This window comes from Natrix helvetica (assembly GCF_964273705.1).
Source record: "Natrix helvetica genome assembly, chromosome: 16".
In the NCBI taxonomy this organism is placed as follows: domain Eukaryota; kingdom Metazoa; phylum Chordata; class Lepidosauria; order Squamata; family Natricidae; genus Natrix; species Natrix helvetica.
In genome coordinates, this window is record NC_138563.1 from 11842018 (window position 1) to 11853769 (window position 11752).

At 45.4% G+C, this 11752-nt stretch overlaps 1 long non-coding RNA gene across 1 annotated transcript; it reads left to right on the forward strand.

Moving 5' to 3' along the window:
* The first annotated feature begins 623 nt into the window (after positions 1-623).
* On the forward strand, positions 624-2320 carry LOC309400069. The gene is made up of 3 exons (XR_014176601.1): positions 624-1264; positions 1979-2125; positions 2222-2320. It is a non-coding gene; the product is annotated as an uncharacterized lncRNA (long non-coding RNA).
* Positions 2321-11752: the final 9432 nt, after the last annotated feature.

The following is an 11752-nucleotide window of genomic DNA, read 5'->3' on the forward strand; positions in this document are numbered from 1 at the left end:
GCCTGGCCCCCTCCAGGTGATGTCGCCAGGCTTCGAACGCCGCCTTGATAGCCAGCAACTCCTTCTCCCAGATGGTATAATTGCGCTCGGAATTTTCAAATAATTCATCCCGCAATAACAAATAAAGGCACTTCTCCCTACTCTCTACTGTCGGGAATTGGAGTAATATTAGGCCACCTACAACCTACGCCCGGCCATTTTGGCGAAGGGGGCTGGGTTTCAGGAGGCCAAAAATGCTGTATTCGGTGTGTATAAGACACACCCGTATTTTCAGCCTCTTTTTTTTTTTTTAAGAATTTTATTAGTTCTTACAAACATTTACGGGAAGGGGTAAATAGGTATACAAAAATTTTTGACAGTTACATCGTGCGAAAGGTAGAAATCCCCCCAAATCTCTCAACTTTTACAGAAGAAAAAACCAAAAAGTAAGAGATCAACATTGACAGCATTTTGTTTTACATTGTATCAACCATATATTCAATCATCTCATGTCACTTCCAACAATTACATTATATCAACAATTGCAATGATGTTTGAAATATACTTATTTTTGTGACCCGAGTCTTTTCAATATTGCTTCCTCCCTGCTGTCTTCTGGCAGAGCCACGGCCTGTCCCTCCTTCACATCTTGCGTACTGTCCCCTGTCAGATTTTCAGCCTCTTTTTTGAGGGAGAAAGGTGCGTCTTATACTCCGAAAAATACGGCAGTCAAAACTTGAGCCCCGAGGCCATGACATTCCTGCCCTTATTAAGGGTTTTATATAATGGAACTCCTGTTGTTTCCTTCGGGGATATCTTCCTCTTCCCCTTTTTTGATAGTCATAATACCTGAATTTCATAATTTATGCATCCAGCTTTGTTCCCGGGCAGGAGTTTAAGGTATTCTAATATTTTAGGACCCTTGGTTCAAACATTTTTATTATGAAGCGTTTGTGCAGTTTTACGTATTATCTATTTTCTATTTTTTTTTATTTTTGTTGCGCGCCACCCAAAATCCACGGCAGTGGAACATCGGGGCTATATGTCAATTCAAATAATAAAATATTTGAACCGATTACTGCGTTTGTCAAAGTTTACAATATGTGTGTAGTATCTAGATGGAGAAGGGGGAGGGGGCGGGAATCGATGTATCGCTGGAAAAAAATACGGATGCAGTCAGATCTTTAATTTAAGTTTTGACCATGGACAATTTATTTTTCTCTTTCTTTTTCAGGTTATTTAGGGGGATTTCATGGAAATTTTCTGCGGAACAGGATAGGAGCAGGTAAAGCGGTTTATGATTCACCCTCCAGCTAAACTGTTTTCAAACTAGAGCGTGGGGGGAAATAAAGGAAACTATAATGCTAGGGACCCGGCGGCTCAGCGGCAAAGATGCTGAACTCGTTGATCATAAATGTTGGCAGTTTGGCGGCTCAAATCCCTAGTGCCACGTAACAGAGTGAGCTCCCGTGACTTGTCCCTGCTCCCAGCTTCTGCCAACCTAGCAGTTCGAAAGCACGTGAAGAAATGCAAGTTGAAAAATAGGAATCACGTTTGGTGGGAAGGTTCCATGCACCTTTGGTGTTGAGTCATGCCGGCCACATGACCACAGAGACGTCTTCGGACAGCGCCGGCTCTTTGGCTTTGGAACGGACATAAGCATCGCCCCCTAGAGGTGGGAACAGCCAGCACATATATGTGAGGGGAATCTTTACCTTTATAATGCTAAAGGCGAAACGGTCAGAGGGCTGCAGTCTACTTCTGCTGGCTGTCATCTGCCTGCAATTTGGCAGGTCGAATCTCACCAGGCTCAAGGCTGACTCTGCCTTCCATCCTTCCGAGCTCGGTAAAACGAGGACCAGATCGTTGGGGGCAAAAGTCTCACTCTGTAAACTGGTTAGAGAGTGTTGTTAAGCACCGTGGAGCGGCATATAAGGCTAAGTGCTATTGCTACGCCTGTATTTTTGGTTGGTACTGATTTTCCACGATTCTATCCTAGAATACAGCTCCAATGTGCCCATCTGGGCTTTGCGGCTGCTACCAGCCACAGCCGGTGGCTTAAGCATCCCCTTGGCGTACCAAATCCTGGTCGAGTTGCATTTCACCCATTTCTTCGCCCTGGGTGCTGCAGTCCTGATTTTACTTGGTAAATAAGATCTCGTTCCTTTCAATCCTCTGTTGATGCCATCCTTGTCATTTGTAGAGTCTCATCCTCCTTTTTTTACGCTTGTCTCTTTGTCAGACAGATCCAGGCTTTACAAGAGCACGCACAGCGCTTTGGTAGCGGCCCGGACGTCTTCCATCTACCTGACGTACCACACCTTCCGCCCGCTCACCTGCGCACTGAGTTACAGGGTGCGGATTGTTCCTTTAAGAGACATTATGGAGGAAGCCATCAAGTAGCGCCCTGGCGGTCTAGTGGTGAAGACGCTCATTTTGCATTCCGAAGGTTGCGAGTTCGATACTACGTAGGAAATGTTTTTTGGGAGTGCAAAACTTTTGGCTTCCAAATGACTCATTTTTCAGACCATAGCGTCATGAGTTTTGCTCCTCTCCCCCGGGTGCAAAAAGCCTTATTTGTAAAAAAGCAAAGAGTGTCATTTTTAACAACGAAATTTTAAGGAAGAAATTTCCCTCCGAAAAACGTCACGGTTTTTAAAATTCGGGCCTCCCCCCCAAAGGTTTTTGTTTTAAAAAGAGGAAGAGTTACAAGACCCGCAGGCTTTCTGCTAATATAAGAAGAAAGAAAAAAAGGTAGAAAGAATCGGAAGAGGTTTATCGGCTGGGAGAATCGGAGCGTTTACTTAGCGTATGTAAGTAAAGGAACAGCAGCCTTTAAAAAAATTAAATTTCAACATTACAGAGTCCTTGTCGCTTTAAGTGCCATTATCGGCGTCACGGTAAGGAGCGACAGGGTGACGTGGCGGGGAAGACACCAGCTTTGTATTCAGAAGGTCGAGGGTTCAATCCCACTTAGGGTATTTTTTTGGGGGGGCTCAGAAAACCTTTCGGCTCCAAAGCACGCATTTTTACGATGTCAGAGGGAGGAGTTTTCCTCCTCTCCTCCGTGTGTGAAAAGTTTAATTTTTAAAATAGCAAAGAATACGATTTTTAAGAACAAAATTTTAAGCAAGAAATTTGACGCCGAAAATCCTCACCGGTTTTTCAATTCGGGCGTTAAAACAGTTTGCCGTTATGGAAGGCGATTTCATAGACAGCAGCGCCATCTCGTGGCGAAAGAAGGAACAGCAACCCTTTAAAAAAATTTCTTTCCACATTACAGGGTGCGTATTTTTGCTTTAAGAGACATTACGGAGGGGACCTTTACGTAGCGGCCGGGCGGTCTACAGGGGAAGAAGTTCATTTTGCATTCCGAAGGTTGCGGGTTCGGTACTACGTAGGGAATATTTTTTTGGCGCCAAAAACTTTTGGCTTCCAAAAGACGCATTGTTTTTGCCACAGGGTTATGAGTTTTGGTCCTCTCCTCTGGGTGCAAATAGCCTTATTTTTTAAAAAGCAAAGAGTGCCATTTTTAAGAACGAAATTTTAAGCAAGAAATTTCACTCAGAAAACCGTTTTTTAAACGCGGGCCGGAAAAAACTTTGGCGTCTAAAGCCCCCCCCAAAGGTTTTTTTTTTTTTTAAGAGGAAGATATACAACACGGAACACACACGGAGGCTATCTGCTAAGAGAACAAGAAAGAAAAAAAGGTAGAAATTTTTAATTTTAAACTATGTTTGACTTTGGGTATTTTTATTGTTTTTAATTGCATTATATTGTTTTTAACTAATTGATTATTTATTTATTATGTATCGTATAACGTTTTGGACATCTCCTCGTTATTTATTCGTTGTGTAACGAATTTTACGCCGCCCCGAGTCCCTTGGTGGAGAGGGAGCGGCCTGTAAATTGGATTAATAAATAAATAAATAATAGAAAGCATCGGAAGAGGTTTTTTTTTTTAAATAAACGTTTATTTATTTTTCTTTAAAAAAGACAAAACAACACATACAGCACAAGAGCAGGGAAGTAAAAAAGGAAAAACACACATTTTCATCAAGCATGTCGTTTTGTTACAAGTTTTTGTGCGGTGGTTTTTACAATTAAGGATACGGTCACTAATTATGCATTAAACATAGTAAAATATTTAATTGAGCATTGCACGTTCAAGTTACCATTAGTGTTCTTTCTTTTGTGACAACCCTTGTTTCTTTACCTCTATAATTATATACCAGGTAACAATAAGTCTTTATAAAATTATATCACCATTCTCTCACAGATAAAAATAAAGATTAAGTCAAAGAAAAAAAGAAACTCATTACTTCATATAAGACATTTCTAGTTTCCATTAAGCTTAGAGTTTCCAATCATCCTCAACTCCAAATTTAATTTCCCATTATTATTTGTCAATCCATGTAGTCATTAAATATTTCAATCTATATTTATATCCATTGTTCATTACATCATCATTATTAGTCACCAGCCACAATCATACCTAACAATTTAAATCATGTCACTCTTATACATTAAATACATTATTATTCTTATCTCGTATAAGTAAATAGTCTGTTTTATAGTAAAAGCTTAATATGTATAGAAAGAGAAAAAAAAAGAGATTTTTACAAAACATTAAGTATAACTTTTTATTATTGTTAGATATGAGATAGGGCAGTGTTTTTCAATCACTAGATGTTGCCTGGTGTGCTGTGGTAAAAATTGAAAAATTCGAAAGATTTAAAAAAAAAAAAAAACAGGAGGACCAGAGCAGGAGGAGACGGAGTAATAAGACTGGTGGACTTCAACTCTCAGAATTCTGGGAGTTGAAGTCCAGCAGTCTTAAGAGCCAATTTTGCCCAGGTTGCGCACTGAATAAAGTATTTTATAATTTTTCATACTGTTTACTTACTATTTCATAATAAAGTAATTATAAAAGACTTTGTGTTTATTTGATTCCTATTCAAGAGAATTACTTTATATATAGTCAATATAGGCACAGAGTTTAATTTTTTAACATTTTCTAATGGTGGTGTGCCTCGTGATTTTTTTCATGAAACAAGTGTTCCTTTGGTCAAAAAAAAACCACTGAGATAGGGTAAAGAGGTTTATGGGCTCGGAGAATCGGAGCGTTTACTTAGAGCATGTGAGTTTATAGACAAGAACGCCCTCTGGTGGGGAAGGAAGGAACAGAACCCTGTAAAAAGCTTACACGTCATTATTACTGGGTTTTCTGAGTCGGTTTAAGTGGCAATATTGAGGGCCTCATTCAGCAGTGTAGTCTGTGGCCTATCGGCTAGCACACTCGCTTCGTAACTAGAAGGTTGGGGGTTCGAGGCTAAGTAGCATCAAATGTTTTAGGTTGTGTTTAGGCGAGTAATTTGAATAAATTAACATTGTAGGTGGGGTTAGGATGTATAGGGAAGAGCGCCCTCTGGTGGGGAAAGAAGGAACAGCACCCTTTAAAAATTCTACCAAAAATCCTACCCGAGTCGGTTTAAGTGGCAGTATTGAGGGCCCCGTTAAGCAGAGTAGTCGTTGGCCTAGCGGCTAGCACACTCTCCTCGTAAGTAGAATCTTGGGGGTTCGAGACTAAGTAGCAGCAGAAGTCTCAGGTCGAGTTTAGCAAACTCATTAATTAATGAATATGCATAATGCATAAATTAAAATGGGAGGTGGGAGTTGGGAGGTGGGACCATTGGAAGGGTGAGGGTTTGGGTTTTGGGTTTTGGATTTGGTTTTTGGTTTTTGGTTTTTGGTTTTTGGTTTTTGGTTTTTGGTTAGGGTTAGGGTTAGGGTTAGGGTTAGGGTGAGGGTGAGGGTGAGGGTGAGGGTGAGGGTGAGGGTGAGGGTGGGGTTAGGGGTTAGGGGTTAGGGGTTAGGGGTTAGGGTTAGGGTTAGGGTTAGGGTTAGGGGTTAGGGGTTAGGGGTTAGGGTTAGGGTTAGGGGTTAGGGGTTAGGGGTTAGGGGTTAGGGGTTAGGGGTTAGGGGTTAGGGGTTAGGGGTTAGGGTTAGGGTTAGGGTTAGGGTTAGGGTTAGGGTTAGGGTTAGGGTTAGGGTTAGGGTTAGGGTTAGGGTTAGGGTTAGGGTTAGGGTTAGGGTTAGGGTTAGGGTTAGGGTTAGGGTTAGGGTTAGGGTTAGGGTTAGGGTTAGGGTTAGGGTTAGGGTTAGGGTTAGGGTTAGGGTTAGGGTTAGGGTTAGGGTTAGGGTTAGGGTTAGGGTTAGGGTTAGGGTTAGGGTTAGGGTTAGGGTTAGGGTTAGGGTTAGGGTTAGGGTTAGGGTTAGGGTTAGGGTTAGGGTTAGGGTTAGGGTTAGGGTTAGGGTTAGGGTTAGGGTTAGGGTTAGGGTTAGGGTTAGGGTTAGGGTTAGGGTTAGGGTTAGGGTTAGGGTTAGGGTTAGGGTTAGGGTTAGGGTTAGGGTTAGGGTTAGGGTTAGGGTTAGGGTTAGGGTTAGGGTTAGGGTTAGGGTTAGGGTTAGGGTTAGGGTTAGGGTTAGGGTTAGGGTTAGGGTTAGGGTTAGGGTTAGGGTTAGGGTTAGGGTTAGGGTTAGGGTTAGGGTTAGGGTTAGGGTTAGGGTTAGGGTTAGGGTTAGGGTTAGGGTTAGGGTTAGGGTTAGGGTTAGGGTTAGGGTTAGGGTTAGGGTTAGGGTTAGGGTTAGGGTTAGGGTTAGGGTTAGGGTTAGGGTTAGGGTTAGGGTTAGGGTTAGGGTTAGGGTTAGGGTTAGGGTTAGGGTTAGGGTTAGGGTTAGGGTTAGGGTTAGGGTTAGGGTTAGGGTTAGGGTTAGGGTTAGGGTTAGGGTTAGGGTTAGGGTTAGGGTTAGGGTTAGGGTTAGGGTTAGGGTTAGGGTTAGGGTTAGGGTTAGGGTTAGGGTTAGGGTTAGGGTTAGGGTTAGGGTTAGGGTTAGGGTTAGGGTTAGGGTTAGGGTTAGGGTTAGGGTTAGGGTTAGGGTTAGGGTTAGGGTTAGGGTTAGGGTTAGGGTTAGGGTTAGGGTTAGGGTTAGGGTTAGGGTTAGGGTTAGGGTTAGGGTTAGGGTTAGGGTTAGGGTTAGGGTTAGGGTTAGGGTTAGGGTTAGGGTTAGGGTTAGGGTTAGGGTTAGGGTTAGGGTTAGGGTTAGGGTTAGGGTTAGGGTTAGGGTTAGGGTTAGGGTTAGGGTTAGGGTTAGGGTTAGGGTTAGGGTTAGGGTTAGGGTTAGGGTTAGGGTTAGGGTTAGGGTTAGGGTTAGGGTTAGGGTTAGGGTTAGGGTTAGGGTTAGGGTAGGGTTAGGGTTAGGGTTAGGGTTAGGGTTAGGGTTAGGGTTAGGGTTAGGGTTAGGGTTAGGGTTAGGGTTAGGGTTAGGGTTAGGGTTAGGGTTAGGGTTAGGGTTAGGGTTAGGGTTAGGGTTAGGGTTAGGGTTAGGGTTAGGTTAGGGTTAGGGTTAGGGTTAGGGTTAGGGTTAGGGTTAGGGTTAGGGTTAGGGTTAGGGTTAGGGTTAGGGTTAGGGTTAGGGTTAGGGTTAGGGTTAGGGTTAGGGTTAGGGTTAGGGTTAGGGTTAGGGTTAGGGTTAGGGTTAGGGTTAGGGTTAGGGTTAGGGTTAGGGTTAGGGTTAGGGTTAGGGTTAGGGTTAGGGTTAGGGTTAGGGTTAGGGTTAGGGTTAGGGTTAGGGTTAGGGTTAGGGTTAGGGTTAGGGTTAGGGTTAGGGTTAGGGTTAGGTTAGGGTTAGGGTTAGGGTTAGGGTTAGGGTTAGGGTTAGGGTTAGGGTTAGGGTTAGGGTTAGGGTTAGGGTTAGGGTTAGGGTTAGGGTTAGGGTTAGGGTTAGGGTTAGGGTTAGGGTTAGGGTTAGGGTTAGGGTTAGGGTTAGGGTTAGGGTTAGGGTTAGGGTTAGGGTTAGGGTTAGGGTTAGGGTTAGGGTTAGGGTTAGGGTTAGGGTTAGGGTTAGGGTTAGGGTTAGGGTTAGGGTTAGGGTTAGGGTTAGGGTTAGGGTTAGGGTTAGGGTTAGGGTTAGGGTTAGGGTTAGGGTTAGGGTTAGGGTTAGGGTTAGGGTTAGGGTTAGGGTTAGGGTTAGGGTTAGGGTTAGGGTTAGGGTTAGGGTTAGGGTTAGGGTTAGGGTTAGGGTTAGGGTTAGGGTTAGGGTTAGGGTTAGGGTTAGGGTTAGGGTTAGGGTTAGGGTTAGGGTTAGGGTTAGGGTTAGGGTTAGGGTTAGGGTTAGGGTTAGGGTTAGGGTTAGGGTTAGGGTTAGGGTTAGGGTTAGGGTTAGGGTTAGGGTTAGGGTTAGGGTTAGGGTTAGGGTTAGGGTTAGGGTTAGGGTTAGGGTTAGGGTTAGGGTTAGGGTTAGGGTTAGGGTTAGGGTTAGGGTTAGGGTTAGGGTTAGGGTTAGGGTTAGGGTTAGGGTTAGGGTTAGGGTTAGGGTTAGGGTTAGGGTTAGGGTTAGGGTTAGGGTTAGGGTTAGGGTTAGGGTTAGGGTTAGGGTTAGGGTTAGGTTAGGGTTAGGGTTAGGGTTAGGGTTAGGGTTAGGGTTAGGGTTAGGGTTAGGGTTAGGGTTAGGGTTAGGGTTAGGGTTAGGGTTAGGGTTAGGGTTAGGGTTAGGTTAGGGTTAGGGTTAGGGTTAGGGTTAGGGTTAGGGTTAGGGTTAGGGTTAGGGTTAGGGTTAGGGTTAGGGTTAGGGTTAGGGTTAGGGTTAGGGTTAGGGTTAGGGTTAGGGTTAGGGTTAGGGTTAGGGTTAGGGTTAGGGTTAGGGTTAGGGTTAGGGTTAGGGTTAGGGTTAGGGTTAGGGTTAGGGTTAGGGTTAGGGTTAGGGTTAGGGTTAGGGTTAGGGTTAGGGTTAGGGTTAGGGTTAGGGTTAGGGTTAGGGTTAGGGTTAGGGTTAGGGTTAGGGTTAGGGTTAGGGTTAGGGTTAGGGTTAGGTTAGGGTTAGGGTTAGGGTTAGGGTTAGGGTTAGGGTTAGGGTTAGGGTTAGGGTTAGGGTTAGGGTTAGGGTTAGGGTTAGGGTTAGGGTTAGGGTTAGGGTTAGGGTTAGGGTTAGGGTTAGGGTTAGGGTTAGGGTTAGGGTTAGGTTAGGGTTAGGGTTAGGGTTAGGGTTAGGGTTAGGGTTAGGGTTAGGGTTAGGTTAGGGTTAGGGTTAGGGTTAGGGTTAGGGTTAGGGTTAGGGTTAGGGTTAGGGTTAGGGTTAGGGTTAGGGTTAGGGTTAGGGTTAGGGTTAGGGTTAGGGTTAGGGTTAGGGTTAGGGTTAGGGTTAGGGTTAGGGTTAGGGTTAGGGTTAGGGTTAGGGTTAGGGTTAGGGTTAGGGTTAGGGTTAGGGTTAGGGTTAGGGTTAGGGTTAGGGTTAGGGTTAGGGTTAGGGTTAGGGTTAGGGTTAGGGTTAGGGTTAGGGTTAGGTTAGGGTTAGGGTTAGGGTTAGGGTTAGGGTTAGGGTTAGGGTTAGGGTTAGGGTTAGGGTTAGGGTTAGGGTTAGGGTTAGGGTTAGGGTTAGGGTTAGGTTAGGGTTAGGGTTAGGGTTAGGGTTAGGGTTAGGGTTAGGGTTAGGGTTAGGGTTAGGGTTAGGGTTAGGGTTAGGGTTAGGGTTAGGGTTAGGGTTAGGGTTAGGGTTAGGGTTAGGGTTAGGGTTAGGGTTAGGGTTAGGGTTAGGTTAGGGTTAGGTTAGGGTTAGGGTTAGGGTTAGGGTTAGGGTTAGGGTTAGGGTTAGGGTTAGGGTTAGGGTTAGGGTTAGGGTTAGGGTTAGGGTTAGGGTTAGGGTTAGGGTTAGGGTTAGGGTTAGGGTTAGGGTTAGGGTTAGGGTTAGGGTTAGGGTTAGGGTTAGGGTTAGGGTTAGGGTTAGGGTTAGGGTTAGGGTTAGGGTTAGGGTTAGGGTTAGGGTTAGGGTTAGGGTTAGGGTTAGGGTTAGGGTTAGGGTTAGGGTTAGGGTTAGGGTTAGGGTTAGGGTTAGGGTTAGGGTTAGGGTTAGGGTTAGGGTTAGGGTTAGGGTTAGGGTTAGGGTTAGGGTTAGGGTTAGGGTTAGGGTTAGGGTTAGGGTTAGGGTTAGGGTTAGGGTTAGGGTTAGGGTTAGGGTTAGGGTTAGGGTTAGGGTTAGGGTTAGGGTTAGGGTTAGGGTTAGGGTTAGGGTTAGGGTTAGGGTTAGGGTTAGGGTTAGGGTTAGGGTTAGGGTTAGGGTTAGGGTTAGGGTTAGGGTTAGGGTTAGGGTTAGGGTTAGGGTTAGGGTTAGGGTTAGGGTTAGGGTTAGGGTTAGGGTTAGGGTTAGGGTTTAGGGTTAGGGTTAGGGTTAGGGTTAGGGTTAGGGTTAGGGTTAGGGTTAGGGTTAGGGTTAGGGTTAGGGTTAGGGTTAGGGTTAGGGTTAGGGTTAGGGTTAGGGTTAGGGTTAGGGTTAGGGTTAGGGTTAGGGTTAGGGTTAGGGTTAGGGTTAGGGTTAGGGTTAGGGTTAGGGTTAGGGTTAGGGTTAGGGTTAGGGTTAGGGTTAGGGTTAGGGTTAGGGTTAGGGTTAGGGTTAGGGTTAGGGTTAGGGTTAGGGTTAGGGTTAGGGTTAGGGTTAGGGTTAGGGTAGGGTTAGGGTTAGGGTTAGGGTTAGGGTTAGGGTTAGGGTTAGGGTTAGGGTTAGGGTTAGGGTTAGGGTTAGGGTTAGGGTTAGGGTTAGGGTTAGGGTTAGGGTTAGGGTTAGGGTTAGGGTTAGGGTTAGGGTTAGGGTTAGGGTTAGGGTTAGGGTTAGGGTTAGGGTTAGGGTTAGGGTTAGGGTTAGGGTTAGGGTTAGGGTTAGGGTTAGGGTTAGGGTTAGGGTTAGGGTTAGGGTTAGGGTTAGGGTTAGGGTTAGGGTTAGGGTTAGGGTTAGGGTTAGGGTTAGGGTTAGGGTTAGGGTTAGGGTTAGGGTTAGGGTTAGGGTTAGGGTTAGGGTTAGGGTTAGGGTTAGGGTTAGGGTTAGGGTTAGGGTTAGGGTTAGGGTTAGGGTTAGGGTTAGGGTTAGGGTTAGGGTTAGGGTTAGGGTTAGGGTTAGGGTTAGGGTTAGGGTTAGGGTTAGGGTTAGGGTTAGGTTAGGGTTAGGGTTAGGGTTAGGGTTAGGGTTAGGGTTAGGGTTAGGGTTAGGGTTAGGGTTAGGGTTAGGGTTAGGGTTAGGGTTAGGGTTCGGGTTAGGGTTAGGGTTAGGGTTAGGGTTAGGGTTAGGGTTAGGGTTAGGGTTAGGGTTAGGGTTAGGGTTAGGGTTAGGGTTAGGGTTAGGGTTAGGGTTAGGGTTAGGGTTAGGGTTAGGGTTAGGGTTAGGGTTAGGGTTAGGGTTAGGGTTAGGGTTAGGGTAGGGTTAGGGTTAGGGTTAGGGTTAGGGTTAGGGTTAGGGTTAGGGTTAGGGTTAGGGTTAGGGTTAGGGTTAGGGTTAGGGTTAGGGTTAGGGTTAGGGTTAGGGTTAGGGTTAGGGGTTAGGGTTAGGGGTTAGGGTTAGGGTTAGGGTTAGGGTTAGGGTTAGGGTTAGGGTTAGGGTTAGGGTTAGGGTTAGGGTTAGGGTTAGGGTTAGGGTTAGGGTTAGGGTTAGGGTTAGGGTTAGGGTAGGGTTAGGGTTAGGGTTAGGGTTAGGGTTAGGGTTAGGGTTAGGGTTAGGGTTAGGGTTAGGGTTAGGGTAGGGTTAGGGTTAGGGTTAGGGTTAGGGTTAGGGTTAGGGTTAGGGTTAGGGTTAGGGTTAGGGTTAGGGTTAGGGTTAGGGTTAGGGTTAGGGTTAGGGTTAGGGTTAGGGTTAGGGTTAGGGTTAGGGTTAGGGTTAGGGTTAGGGTTAGGGTTAGGGTTAGGGTTAGGGTTAGGGTTAGGGTTAGGGTTAGGGTTAGGGTTAGGGTAGG